At 40.4% G+C, this 14,917-nt stretch overlaps 1 protein-coding gene across 1 annotated transcript in view; it reads right to left on the reverse strand.

The window, feature by feature from the left end:
- The window catches only part of LOC121195753 (NACHT, LRR and PYD domains-containing protein 12-like), a 180,173-nt gene that overhangs the window by 36,265 nt on the left and 128,991 nt on the right, over positions 1–14,917 (reverse strand). The gene's annotated exons all lie outside the window — the stretch shown is intronic.

Here is a 14,917-nt window from a genome sequence, read left to right on the forward strand (position 1 = left end):
GAGCTCAGTCAAGTCTGGAATTAGAAGATAAAGATCAAATCAGACATGTTGGACTCAAATCCTCTTCATCATTGAAGGTTTTCTTCTTGTTGAACTTTGTGTCATTAAACAACATTAAAGCACAAATTCACATTTCTTGACTTCAACCAACAGTCAGATGTCATACGTTGATTTAAAGAGTCTTTGGTGGCAGTCATCCTTCCTGTGGTGTCATGAGGCAGCTTGGCTGCCTCTGGGGTTTTTCCTGTTGCTTTTGTTTTTTCTCTCTTTCTCTCTGTGTGAATGTGGCTGTTGTGTGTGTGGGTGTGTGCCTTAGGTGTGGGTGTGTTTCAGGTTGTGGATTCCGGGGCGGCTCCTCCCTACTCCCTCCTCTCGGCTCAGGCGGACTGAGTACACCTGTGCACAATCTGGGCACAATCAGTCTACTCTCCAGTATAAGAGGCTCGGCGTTCCTGTCCACCCTTGCCAGATCGTTCTGTCATCGTCTGTGGTGACTAGTTCTCTGTGCTCCTTTTTGCAATTAACTTTGAGAAATTACTTACGAGACTTTTTGGGATTTACTCGCCTTGTCTCAACTAACCACCGTGTCTCCCTCTCCTGCAGTCTCAATTGGTCTTTGTTCTGCTGCTTCACCCCACCACATCAGCCAACTCTGCCACGTCGCTCCAGAATCCCTCCTCTCTCCTATCCTTCCTTTTTTGTACTTCGTCAATAAACCTTTTGAACACTCCCTCTCTGTCTGCTCTTGGGTCCTGGCCTGTAACTTAGACTCTGACTGTGAAGTGGTCTCCTCCTAACACAACTACACTGCAAGAAATGACTTCATGAGTTCAGCTCTAGCTGAATGAAGCTTCAGCAGTCTGACTCAGACAAATGTGTAGAAGAATACTGAACTCTCCCATTCTGCTCTGATATATTCAGACCTCTGTTCTTGGCTGAAGGTGTGTGTTTCCTGATTCGACTCTCCTCTACACCAGGAGAGAAAACAGCTGGCTCTGACTTATTTAACACAAAACATGGAAAGACTTTAAAGGAGCAGTGTGGAGGATTTAGGGGAATCTTTGGCAGAAATGGAAGATAATATTTATAATTATGTTTTCAGTAGAGTTGAATCACCTGAAATGTGAATTTGATTTATCAGGTTTACATGCAAACAAAAAGACTGATGAAAATAACATGAATCAATTAACAAATGAATATAAAATGTAACAGTTAATAATAAAGAAACAGAAAAACTTAACAGCAAAAATCACAACCAACTGAAAAATCTACATTTGACAAACACAACATTTAAAACATCTCCAGAACAACACACAGCTGACCTAAAGATTATAAAACTATTATCAGAAGAATGAGAATAATTTGATACTGTGTATATTTGAAAAACAAAACTACTATTTTACACTGACTGATAATGTTAAAGATCATGTCTGGACTTACACAGCCTTTCTGCAGTTCCACACAGCTGGGATCAGTCTCCGTCGTCCCTCCTCTGATGTTTTGTACTTCTTCAGGTCCAACTCATCCAGAACCTCCTCTGACATCTGCAGAACATAGGCCAGAGCTGAACAGTGGATCTCAGAGAGTCTCTTCTCTGATCCGTTCTCTGACTTCAGGAACTCTTGGATCTCCTGATGTACTGAGCGGTCGTTCATCTCCATCAGACAGTGGAAGATGTTGATGCTTCTGTCAGGAGAGATATTATATCTGTTCATCTCCTTCAGGTTGTTGATGGCTCTCTGGAATATTTCTGGTCTGTTCGTTTTCCTACCCAGAAGGCCTCCTAAGAGTCTCTGGTTGGACTCAAGAGACAGGCCATGAAGGAAGCGAACAAACAGGTCCAGGTGGCCATTTTTACTTTGGAGGGATTTCTCCATGGAATCCCTTAGGAGGACATCGGCTGATGGGTAGCTGCTATTGTTATTTCCAAAATACTTAAAAATCTTCCTGATAAAAGACTCTGGCTTTGAGTCCCAGTGTTTGTAGTCTTGTCCCAGGAAAGTCCTCAGCTCTCTTGTCTTCCTCTCCGTGTAACAGTGGAACATGTAGACTGCAGCCAGAAACTCCTGAATGCTCAGATGAACAAAGCAGTAGACTGTTTTCTGGAAGATCACACTCTCTCTTTTAAAGATCTCTGTACAAACTCCTGAGTAAACCAAGGCCTCTGTGACATCAAGACCACACTGCTCCAGGTCTTCTTGGTAGAACATGATGTTTCCTTTCTCCAGATGTTCAAACGCCAGCCTCCCCAGCTTCAGAAGAACTTCCCCGTCAGCCTTCATCAGCTCCTGTGGACTTGTCTCATGTCCCTCATCATATTTGTGCTTCTTCCTCTTTGTCTGAACCAGCAGGAAGTGTGAGTACAGGTCAGTCAGGGTCTTGGGCAGCTCTCCTCTCTGCTCTGTGGTCAACATATGCTCCAGAACTGTAGCAGAGATCCAGCAGAAGACTGGGATCTGACACATGATGTGGAGGCTCCTGGATGTCTTGATGTGAGAGATGATTCTTCTGGACAGTTCTTCATCACTGGATCTCCTCCTGAAGTACTCCTTCTTCTGGGCGTCAGTGAAGCCTCGTACTTCTGTTACCCTGTCAACACATGTAGGAGGGATCTGATTGGCTGCCGTAGGTCGGGAAGTTATCCAGACCAGAGCCGAGGGAAGCAGATTCCCCTGGATGAGGTTTGTCAGCAGCATGTTGACAGATGACTTCTGTGAGACATCAGACACAACCTCCCTGTTGCTGAAATCCAGTGAAAGTCTGCTTTCATCCAGGCCGTCAAAGATGAACAACACTTTACAGACAGCCAGCTTCTCTGCTGTGACCTTCTTTAATGTTGGATGGAAAACATGGAGCAGCCTGAGAAGACTGTACTGCTCATCTTTGATCAGGTTCAGCTCCCTGAACGAAAGCAGAACCAGCAGACTGACGTCTTGGTTTTCAGAGCCCTCTGCCCAGTCCAGAGTGAACTTCTGCACTGAGAAGGTTTTTCCAACACCAGCAACACCGTTCGTCAGAACGACTCTGATGCGTCTCTGTTGGTCAGGTAAGGCTTTAAAGATGTCATGGCACTTGATTGGAGTGTCATGGAGGGTCTCCATCTTGGAAGCTGTCTCCAGCTGCCTCACCTCATGTTGGGTATTAACCTCTTCACTCTGTCCCTCTGTGATGTAGAGCTCAGTGTAGATCCTGTTGAGGAGGGTTTCACTTCCTGTTCCATCAGTTCCTTCAGTCACATGTTCACATCTCCTCCTCAGACTGATCTTATGTTCATCTAAAACCTCCTGCAGATCACTATCTGCTGAAAATCTGCTGACACAGAAGAAATAATGTCAGACTAAAGAAAGAGAATCTGAGAAGACCAAGAAAAGCTTTTTCATTTTGTGTTATTTCTAATCATCTTAAATGTCAAAGCCGTATGATAGAACAAATGACTCTGTATCAAACCATGGGTCCTGTTTTCAGAGATGATGACATGAGCAGATGGATGTACAGTTTTACTTTGTACAGTGCTGCTCTGACTGATTGTCTGCAGTCCAGCTCTTGTTCTGGATCTTTCTCTCAGATTTTCCAACAAATATTTGAACTTACTGAGATTCTCTTGGATTTTTTTGGGTGGATTACTGTGAGATTGTTGAGATTTTTTCAGGCTCTGATAATGTATTTGATCTTGATGATGTATTGAGTCCTATCAGCTCGTTGTCATGTTGGCCATGTAACTCATGAAGACCCTGTAGGGTCAAAGCATTTCCTTTTTCAGCATGATCAAACTTTTTTGGGAGCTACAATCCAATGTGAGGACATTCTGCTCCTTTCCAACAGTCATTAAATCCCAGAAACCTGACAACAAATGATTTTAGCAGCACGATCTGTGCTGAGACTAAATGTTTTGTTGAATGTTGTGAACAAATATCCAGATTTGGTTCATAATGTCTAGAAGCTGTTAAAGGCTCAGATGCGTAAATCATTAAAGTGGAACCTCCAACATGGAGACACTGTGTTTCTTCTTTGTCCTTCTTTTCATTGACAGGTCTACAGACTCTGGAAGTGGCAATCAGGCTCGTGTTCATACACTAACTCTCACAATGACTGAGACTGATAAAACAGCAACATGAGAAAGCTCTGCTTTATAAATCTGCTGAAAAGAGTGTGTGTGCATATTTCTGTCTTTGTGTGGACACAGAGTTTTATGGATCTGCCCCCTGGTGTCTCCCTTTCCTTCAAATATGTCTGAGAACTGAATCGTCCTCAGGTCTGTCTCTTACTTTGTGTCTGAGGGTCCAGGTTCATTACTGAAGTCTGGAGGACTAAACTCTTTGGACCTTGCTCTCTTCATAGCCAGCTGGATCCTGGAGACTCTACTCACCAGCACCAGCATCCATAAGCAACACGGTTGTGTCAGTTAATCATTAAATATGTTTCCACGTGTTGATGACCTGACTCACATTAGCTGTAAAAACTGTAATGAGGACTATTCTGATCTGTGGATTTATCTGCATTTGGTGCTGTATGTGTGTGTGTGTTGATGGAGATGAAGGAACATGTCGCCCAGTGTAACAGTGTGGTTCATTGATGTGTTTTAATAGTTTCTGGCTCAGATCTATCAGGCTGTGGTACACATTCTGTGTGGGTTTGACTCTGCACATGGGATTTATTGGTAATAAGAAAAATGTGGAAAATTAGTGAAAGTAATTTATATAGCACCTTCCACAATCAAAATTGTCTCAAAGTGCTTTACAGAGACCCAGAGCCTGACCCCAGAGCAAGCACTTAAGGCGACAGTGGCAAGAAAAAACTCCCTTTTAACAGGAAGAAACCTTGAGCAGAACCTGGCTCGGATGGGGGACCCTCCTGCTGATGGCCAGGCTGAGTGAAAGGAGGAAAAGGAGGAAGATAGGACAGCTAGGAATGGAGGAGAGGAGGAGAAGGACATGCAGCATAATACAGACAATGGACAATATTAGTGGGTCAGCATTTACATTACAGTTAGTGAACAGTTAGTTACAGTTATTGGATAATGTATGCTCAGCAGATTACAGTTATAATAGGAAACAGAGCACAGAGGCAAAAAGCTGTCATGACTGGTAATTATTTACATTACAGTTTGCAAAGAACATTAATCCAATATTTATCTGTAGCAGAATGGAACATTAAACATGTGTTAGAAATGGATCATTGTAGACAATAAACAGCAGCAGGTGGGTGGAGCCAGGACCACAGAACATGCAGCTCCGGAGCCAGAGATACCTGCAGAAAGGTACAGAGACAGAGAGACCAGAGAGAAACAAACAAACACAGGACTACGGGACACAGAGGACACAGAGTTAATGACATGTAATAAAGGCTAATAAATGTGAGAGTGGGTCTGAGGGGAGAAAGAGAAAGAAGAAGAAGTGCGCAGTAGATCATGGGAAGTTCCCCAGCAGCCTAGACCTATAGCAGCATAACTAAGGGGATGATTCAGTTGCCTGAGCTAACTAATTATAAGCTTTGTAAAACAAGAAGGTTTTAAGCTTCGTTTTAAAATTAGAGAGGGTGCTTCCCGAACCCAAACTGCCAGTTGGTTCCACAGGAGAGGGGCCTGATAGCTAAAGGCTCGGCCTCCCATTCTACTTTTAGAGATTTTGGGAACCATAAGCAAACCTGCATTCTGGGAACAAAGCAATCTGTTGGGATAATATGGTACTATCAGCTCTTTGAGATATGAAGGAGCCTGGCCATTGAGGGCCTTATATGTAAGGAGAAGGATTTTAAAATCAATTCTGGATTTTACAGGAAGGCAATGAAGAGAAGTTAGTACAGGAGTAATCTATCTATCTAATCTATCTCATGATCTCGCTTGCTAATTCCTAGGATACTATGATCAATAGTGTCAAATGCAGCACTAAGATCTAGCAGGACAAGTTTCGAGACGAGTCCATTATCTGAAACTATGAGGTCGTTGGTAACTTTCACCAGTGCTGTTTCTGTGCTATGATGAACTCTAAATCCTGACTGAAAAACTTCAAACAAACCATTCCTATGTAGATGGTCACACAACTGAGTTGCAACAGCCTTTTCAAGAATTTTAGAATTAAAGGGGAGATTGGATATAGGTCTATAATTTGCCAAAATGTCAGAGTCCAGAGAAGGTTTTATAAGTAAAGGTTTGATAACTGCAACCTTAAAAGCCTGTGGAACATATCCTGTTATCAAAGAGAGATTTATCTGCTCTAATAAGTTAGTGCCAATCAAAGGCAAAACATCGTAAAGAAGTCTGGTTGGGATAGGATCCAAAAGACATGTTGATGATTTAGATTTAGAAACTATTGAAGTCAATTCAGCGAGATCTATGGGAGAGGAACAGTCTAACGACAAATCAGGACTGGAAGATGTTTCTAAAGATGCTATTCTAGACATACCTACATAATTAACAGTTGTAGGCAGGATAAGATGGATTCTGTCTCTAATGTCTACTATTTTGTTGCTAAAGAAGCTCATAAAGTCATTACTAGTGAGAGCTAGAGGGTTGCATGGTTCAACAGTTTTTCAGTCAGGATTTAGAGTTCATCATAGCACAGAGACAGCACTGGTGAAAGTTACCAACAACCTTCTTATAGCATCAGATAATGGACTCGTCTCTATACTTGTCCTGCTAGATCTTAGTGCTGCATTTGACACCATTGATCATAATATCCTATTGGATAGACTGGAACATGTTATTGGGATTAAATTTCCATGGCTATGCGGATGATACCCAGCTATATTTATCTATGAAACCAGACGAAACAGATCAGTTAACCATACTTCAGGCATGTCTTAAAGACATAAAGGCCTGGATGACCTGTAACTTTCTTCTTCTGAATTCAGACAAAACTGAGGTTATTTTGTTTGGTCCCAAACACCTCAGAAACAGTTTATCTAATCATATAGTTACTCTGGATGGCATTAATTTAGCCTCCAGTACGACTGTGAGGAACCTTGGAGTTATTTTTGATCAGGATCTGTCCTTTAACTCACATATAAAACAAGTCTCTAGGACCGCCTTCTTTCACCTGCGCAATATCAGTAAGATTAGGAACATTCTGTCGCAGAGTGATGCTGAAAAATTAGTCCATGCTTTTGTTACTTCTAGGCTGGACTACTGTAATTCCCTATTATCAGGATGTCCAGTTAACTCTCTAAAAAGCATCCAGCTGATCCAAAATGCTGCAGCGAGAGTACTGACTGGAATTAGCAAGAGAGATCACATTACTCCTGTACTAACTTCTCTTCATTGGCTTCCGGTAAAATCCAGAATTGATTTTAAAATCCTTCTCCTTACATATAAGGCCCTCAATGGCCAGGCTCCTTCATATCTCAAAGAGCTGATAGTACCATATCATCCTAACAGATTGCTTCGTTCCCAGAATGCAGGTTTGCTTATGGTTCCCAAAATCTCTAAAAGTAGAATGGGAGGCCGAGCCTTTAGCTATCAGGCCCCTCTCCTATGGAACCAACTGCCAGTTTGGGTTCGGGAAGCAGACACCCTCTCTAATTTTAAAACCAAGCTTAAAACCTTCTTGTTTGATAAAGCTTATAATTAGTTGTAGTTACAGTCCTAGTTATTTATTAAACTTATAGTTAGTCACAATTATCTCTATAGACACTGTTACATCTAAGGATATAGCCCTTAGTAGGGCTGGCTCAGGCAACTGAATCATCCCCTAGTTATGCTGCTATAGGCCTAGGCTGCTGGGGGACATCCCATGATTTACTGCACACTTCTTCTTCTTTCTCTTTCTCTCCTCAGACCCACTCTCAAATTTATTAGCCTTTATTACATGTCATTAACTCTGTGTCCTCTCTGTCCCGTAGTCCTGTGCTTGTTTCTCTCTGGTCTCTCTTTCTCTGTACCTTTCTGTAGGTACCTCTGGCTCCGGAGCTGCATGTCCTATGGTCCTGGCTCCACCCACCTGCTGCTGTTTATTGTTTACAATGATCTATTTCTAACATGTTTAATGTTCCGTTCTGCTACAGATAAATATTTGATTAATATTCTTTGCAAACTGTAATGTAAATAATTACCAGTCATGACAGCTTTTTGCCTCCGTGCTCTGTTTCATAATTCTAATCTGCTGAGCACACATTATCCAATAACTGTTCACTAACTGTAATGTAAATACTGACCCACATTGTCTGTATTATGCTGCATGTCTTTCTCCCCCTCTCCTCCATTCCTAGTTGTCCTGTCTTCCTCCTTTTCCTCCTTTCACCCAGCCCGGCCATCGGCAGGAGGGTCCCCCATCTGAGCCAGGTTCTGCTCAAGGTTTCTTCCTGTTAAAAGGGAGTTTTCCTTGCCACTGTCACCTTAAGTGCTTGCTCTGGGGTCAGGCTCTGGGCCTCTGTAAAGCGCTTTGAGACAATTTTGATTGTGGAAGGCGCTATATAAATAAAATTGAATTGAATTGAATTGAACAGAGCTATGGCTCTCTGTCAGCCTGGCTACAGTGCTGAAAAGAAACCTAGGGTTGTTCTTGTTTTCCTCTATTAATGATGAATAATAGGCAGTTCTTGCCTTACGAAGGGCTTTTTTATACATCGTTCACTCTGCTTTGTTAACAATGAACTTCGGCTACCTTAATTGTTTCGGTATCTTCTGCCGTTATTTAGCTCACCAATACTGTGATTGTAGATGTGAGAGGGTCCCTTCGTGGTCGCCAGTGTTAACCATTTCTGTTCAGCTCCCCGACCGTGGTCCGAGAGCACAGAGGAACAGTAAAAGTTCCAGGGACGAGTGGTGCCTGCTCGTGGTTAACTCCCCCTCCTTGTCACTCACACTACGGCAGAACTCCAACAGAAACGAGCCGGGAGTCTTGTTCACCTGGTAGGCTTCAACTTTATTGATAACTCCTATGCTTACTGTACTAAACTTCTGCCGCTAATGCATAACTTGCTCATCTTAACTCTCCAGCATACCTCATTTTCTCGCGCACACTTCTGCACGCTCATCCACAGAACAGGCATGCGCACTTACACATGCAGGCTCACAAACAACAGGTATGCGCACACACACACAGAACATATACACTGCCCAGCTTCTTAAGACATGCCACTCTTATAACACTGTTATAGCCCAAAGTTTGGAGGTTCAGAGGTTTGTAGCAGTTCTCTTACTTTGTGTCTGAGGGTCCAGGTTCATGACTGAAGCCTGGAGGATTTAACTCTCTGGAACTGTCACTCTTCATAGACAGACAGCTGGATCCTGGAGACTCTACTCTCATTCTGTGGTCCTGACCTCTGAAAACACAAACACATTTTTATTCATATCACATCAATCACTGTTAAATTGTGTGTGAGGACAAAGTCATTCTGGGAACTCTAAGTGTGTGTAGGTGTCAGCTTCAATGGTCTTAGATTTCACTGTAAAGTGTTAAAGGGTTACACTGTTTTATTTTAAATGCATCACAAAAAAACAAAACAAAAAAAAAACAAACGGACTATGCTTAATTTTTTGTTACTAAAATACTGGTCTGACTACATTTCACAATCACAGGATTTTTTTTAAAACTTTGTCTGCTCAGTATAGACTGAGATGGAATTCAAGGAGTTTAAAGACATTTTAAAATAGTAACCAGGATACAAAGACATAAAATGAAAAAGACAGTGTTAAGATTAGTTATTTTAAGTTCATCTGATTTTTACTAGACCTAAAAAAAAATATACTGTTTCAATCAGTTTATTTATGTAATTGTATCCCCAACATTCTCAAAAAATGTCCACACTTGCACTGTTCCGAATGACATTGGTCCCCTGTTACATGGCTCATGATGACACAAGTGCATCATGGAGCAACATTCAAACTCATGCATGAAAAAGGGGAAATAAATATTTCTTTTATATTCATATTTTTTTGAAAAACTAAATTGATAACAGACTATGCTTAATTTTTTGTTCCCAAAATACTGACTACATTTCACAATAGCAGGATTTTTTTTTTAATCTTTGTGTACTCAGTCTAAACTGAGATGGAATTCAAGGAATTTAAAGAAATTTTAAAATGGTCAAATTAACATAAATTGACATAAAATGAAAAAGACAGTGTTAAGATTAGTTATTTTAAGTTTGTCTGATTTTTACTAGACCTAAAAAAAATATACTGTTTCAATCAGTTTATTTATGTAATTGTATCCCCAACATTCTCAAAAAATGTCCACACTTGCACTGTTCCGAATGACATTGGTCCCCTGTTACATGGCTCATGATGACACAAGTGCATCATGGAGCAACATTCAAACTCATGCATGAAAAAGGGGAAATTAATATTTCTTTTATATTCATATTTTTTTGAAAAACTAAATTGATAACAGACTATGCTTAATTTTTTGTTCCCAAAATACTGACTACATTTCACAATAGCAGGATTTTTTTTTTTAATCTTTGTGTACTCAGTCTAAACTGAGATGGAATTCAAGGAATTTAAAGAAATTTTAAAATGGTCAAATTAACATAAATTGACATAAAATGAAAAAGACAGTGTTAAGATTAGTTATTTTAAGTTTGTCTGATTTTTACTAGGCCTAAAAAAATAGTTTCAATTTATTTATGTAATTGTATCCCCAAGGTTCTCAAAAAGGTCCACACTTGCACTGTACCGAATGACATTGGTCCCCTGTTTAAAAGTCCTTTACACTGAAGTAGTGACATGACCAGACCCCATGTGCTTCGCAGATCCCAACTCTGAGGTAACTCAAAGTGTTGTCTTTGAGAAGTGAGAGACTTGGAGTGGGTGAGGGGTGCAAAACAGATCCAGGCAATCTATTACAACCTAAGTCTGTCCCTGTCTGTCTGCAGAGCGGGGGATGGTTTCCAGTAAGCTGACGATGGTCGTTTGGTCACAATGGGCTTCAAGCTTGCTAAACAAGTTGCAAAGATGTTCAAGTGAAGGAATCTGTAACACACTTGAAGACTGATAACGAACATGTCAATTTTGATAGATTGAGTGGTATGGTTGTTTGCATGAAGAATAACACAATTCCTATAAACAGTAATTTTTCATTTGGATAATTTGGGCTTATCCTATTCAAAGCCAAGTGTACTTGTAATTCTACTTGGAAACAGTGGAATACTCTCTAAAGGCACTATAGTTTCTGCATAGACATAACAGGAATCACTATCACTGCAAAAGCAAAACCAACCAAAAATTCACAATTCACGCATTTCTGTGACAGTGACCACGTCTTTTCCTGTCCTAATGTATACATACATGCAGGAATGTGAGTGTCGTTTCACACCATTTAACTGGGGACCTGTATCATTTTGTTCTTTACAATACAAGTGGGGACTAACTTTTTTGTTCAGTTCCATAAAAATGTTTGACACACCTGAAGACTAATAATAAATATGTCCATTTTGATTGATTTGGTGGTATGGGTGTTTGCATGAAGAATAACACAATTCCTATATGAAAAAACATTCACTTTTCATTTGGATAATTTGGGCTTATCCTATTCAAAGCCAAGTGTACTTGTAATTCTACTTGCAAACAGTGGAATACTCTCTAAAGCCACTATAGTCTCTGCATAGACATAACAGGAATCACTATCACTGCAAAAGCAAAACCAACCAAAAATTCACAATTCACACATTTCTGTGACAGTGACCACGTCTTTTCCTGTCCTAATGCAGGAATGTGAGTGTCGTTTCTTACCATTTAACTGGGGACCTGTATCATTTTGCTCTTTACAATGCAAGTGGGGACTAACTCTTTTGTTCAGTTCCATAAAAATGTTTGACACACCTGATGATTGATAATGAACATGTCCATTTTGATAGATTCCATTTTGATAGATATGGGTGTTTGCATGAAGGATAACACAATTCCTATACACATTAATTTTTCATTTGGATAATTTGGGCTTATCCTATTCAAAGCCAGTTGTACTTGTATTTCTAGTTACAAACAATGGAATATGCTCTAAAGGTACTGTAGTCTCTGCAGAGACAGAACAGGAACCACTATCACTGAAAAAGCAAAACCAACCAAACATTAACAATTGTTGCATTAGACACCACTTACAGTGAGCTCTCGCTCACTGTTATTGTTACTGTATGTCTCTCAAACCAAAGCACTCTCTCTCTCTCTATAGTCATTTAACTTCTTTGTGTCACTATTTTGAAGCGTAAATTGCGAGTCAGACTCAGATTTAGAAGCTGTTACATGAAATAAACAAAGTGAGAACACACACAGGTAATTATCAGAGTTTAGTCTGTGAATCCACCTGGATAGTCTCAGTTTCAGAGACATTTCAGGCTGTCTGTGGAGGTTTGACTGATCTATTGTCTGATTTGCATGACGTGGGACTTTTTTCCCAGAACGCCTGATCCTGTGTGAATCTGTGCTTACTTTATATACTGACACTGAATAGGCCTTCATATCCGCAATGACATGGCTGTTGAAATGGCAGGTAGCAGTTCACATCTAACCAACATCATTCATATGACCAAGTTGGACTCTACGATATTCACGAATATTCACTGAACTCTGGGTAGCCCTTATTATACATACAGTGTCAAGCTTGAAAATGGTTAAAGTCTTTATATTTTGTTACTGTAATTTGTAGAGATGATTTATTTCAATTGAATATTATGAAATATATTGGATATATAGGAATACATTTAGATTATTTCTTGTTTTTATACAGAGTAGAGTTTGAATGTCGCTCCATCCTATTCAAGAGGGAACTTGTGTGTCATTACATGAAGGGACTAGAAAATTCATTTATGGTGTTTTGAACTTTGTCCCGTAAAAAAAAAAAAAACAGTTGCTGGTATATTTGCAAATCAGACTTGATCTTTAGAAAGTCAGTATCTATTTTAAAATGTACATGTTGAAAGAAACAAAGAAAGTCTTTGCAGTAAGCCAACACTCATCAAGTGAATGAATAGATACAGTCACACTGTAGTCTATGGAGGTCCACTCTTTGATAGGTCGACATCGCCAAGTCCCCTCTTAGCTTTTTCTTTAAAAAAAATAAAAATTCACATTTGAAGTAATATTATGGTAAAAGACCTTAAAACTAAGTGTAGCATTTTAGTTTTGTATTTTTAAAATGACCAGAAACACCAATCACCATTTAGTAAGTGTTCAACGACAGACCCCTGTTCACCAGGTTCACGTGTATGTGTGTGTGTGTGTGTTGATGGAGATGAAGGACCATCTATCATCTATCTATCAGGCTGTGATACACATTCTGTGTGGGTTTGACTCTGCACATGGGATTTATTGGTAATGTATGGAAAATCAGTGAAAGTAAAACTTTTCTTTAGTCACAAACAAAGAAAACAAAGAAACAGGCAGCCTCAGCAGTCAGTATTAATACACTGATGAACCCAGTCCCATTAACCTAATGTTTAGGCCTTAGTCTGATCTCAACCCCAGAAGGTATCAAAATTCACAGACTATCCAATCTGGGACCAAATTTTTCACACTCCTTTGTCTACCACACCCTAAACTCCAAACTGAGCTTGTTACAGAAGCTAGGAAGACAGTGTCAACAGCTGCAACAGATTTCATGACACCAGAGGACCTGCATTGCACCTCTCATGTGTCACCAGGATCTGATGAGCCATATGAGGAATGTTGGTTGAGGGAGAGATTTGATAAACTCACATTGGCACACATCTATTGGACAAAACGCAAATGTGCTATCTCTCTCACACCAGCTCAACGTGGCATATATACCATGGACCATTCGGTTCCACACATCACACTTGCAAAACACACATCAGATAACTGGGAGGATTTGGGTCCATTTGTGAAATCATGTCAGCGCGCAGCCGATTTGCAAGAAACATCAGATCGATCCATTTTATTTTCACCAACACTGCAGTGCTATTTTAAAAGTTTAACATCTGTTGTGCACACTCAAAGAACAATCCAGCTGGTATCTGAAATCACTTCTAAATCTTTTTCTTTTTTGTCCAAAGAACAAGCTACAACTATTACAGCCCTACAGGAGGTCCCCAAGACACTGTGGGCTGTCAGTAAGTATGATGTTGGCCTCATCAGAGACTGTGAACCTGTTGTCATCACTCCAAAACCAGGAAAAAGTTGTTTTCTTGGGTGCAATTCAGAATCTTCCAAAACCCATCACAAAGAACAGATGATGTCATTTCTTGGCATGTGCTCTTATTGTAAACAACTCATTTCAAACTATGCCATTCTTGAAGCTTCACTTGCCTCCCTCATTCATGGAAAAAGTCTACAATCACAGGATAAGGTCACATGAACTCCTGAAGCGGAACAATCCTTCACTGAACTAAAGCTTGCCTTACAGACCGCTCCAACTTTGGGTCTACCTGACCCTACCAGGCAGCTCTTCTGGATGCCATTTTGCTCCCAAACTCAGTTGCTGTTTGTAAATGCCTTGCTCACACTAACAACTCAGATTCTATTTCTCTAGGAAACGCAAGAGCTGATGATGCTGCAAAGAGAGCTGCACTCCAACCCACTATGCTTAATCCTCTCTTTGTTTCAACTCCAGTCTCTATTCCCAGCTCCCTTACAGCAATACAGTCCTTTGCCACACCACAAGAAAAGGCACTGTGGAGACGCTGCGGTGCCACACAGAAAGAAGCAGTGTGGCAAAGACCTGACAACAAACCTTGCCTGCCCAAACATTTCTTTCCTCACTTTGCAAAATTGACACATGAGTTGGACCATGTGTCAAAAGGGGGGAATGTTGGATGTCATAACTCAACACTGGTTTACCGAAGGGTTTTCAGTTCATGCACAGAAGTTTTATATTGATTTCATAGAACTGTTACCAGTACTACTAATACTAATACTTATGATAATAATACTGCTTGGTGATGGTTTACATGTGGTCAAAATGAGTTAAAACATTTCCAGCAAAACACCAAAATAGCCAAGTGGTAGCTTTGTTAACGGAAATCA

The sequence above is a fragment of the Toxotes jaculatrix genome, chromosome 16 (assembly GCF_017976425.1).
Source record: "Toxotes jaculatrix isolate fToxJac2 chromosome 16, fToxJac2.pri, whole genome shotgun sequence".
Lineage (NCBI taxonomy): Eukaryota > Metazoa > Chordata > Actinopteri > Toxotidae > Toxotes > Toxotes jaculatrix.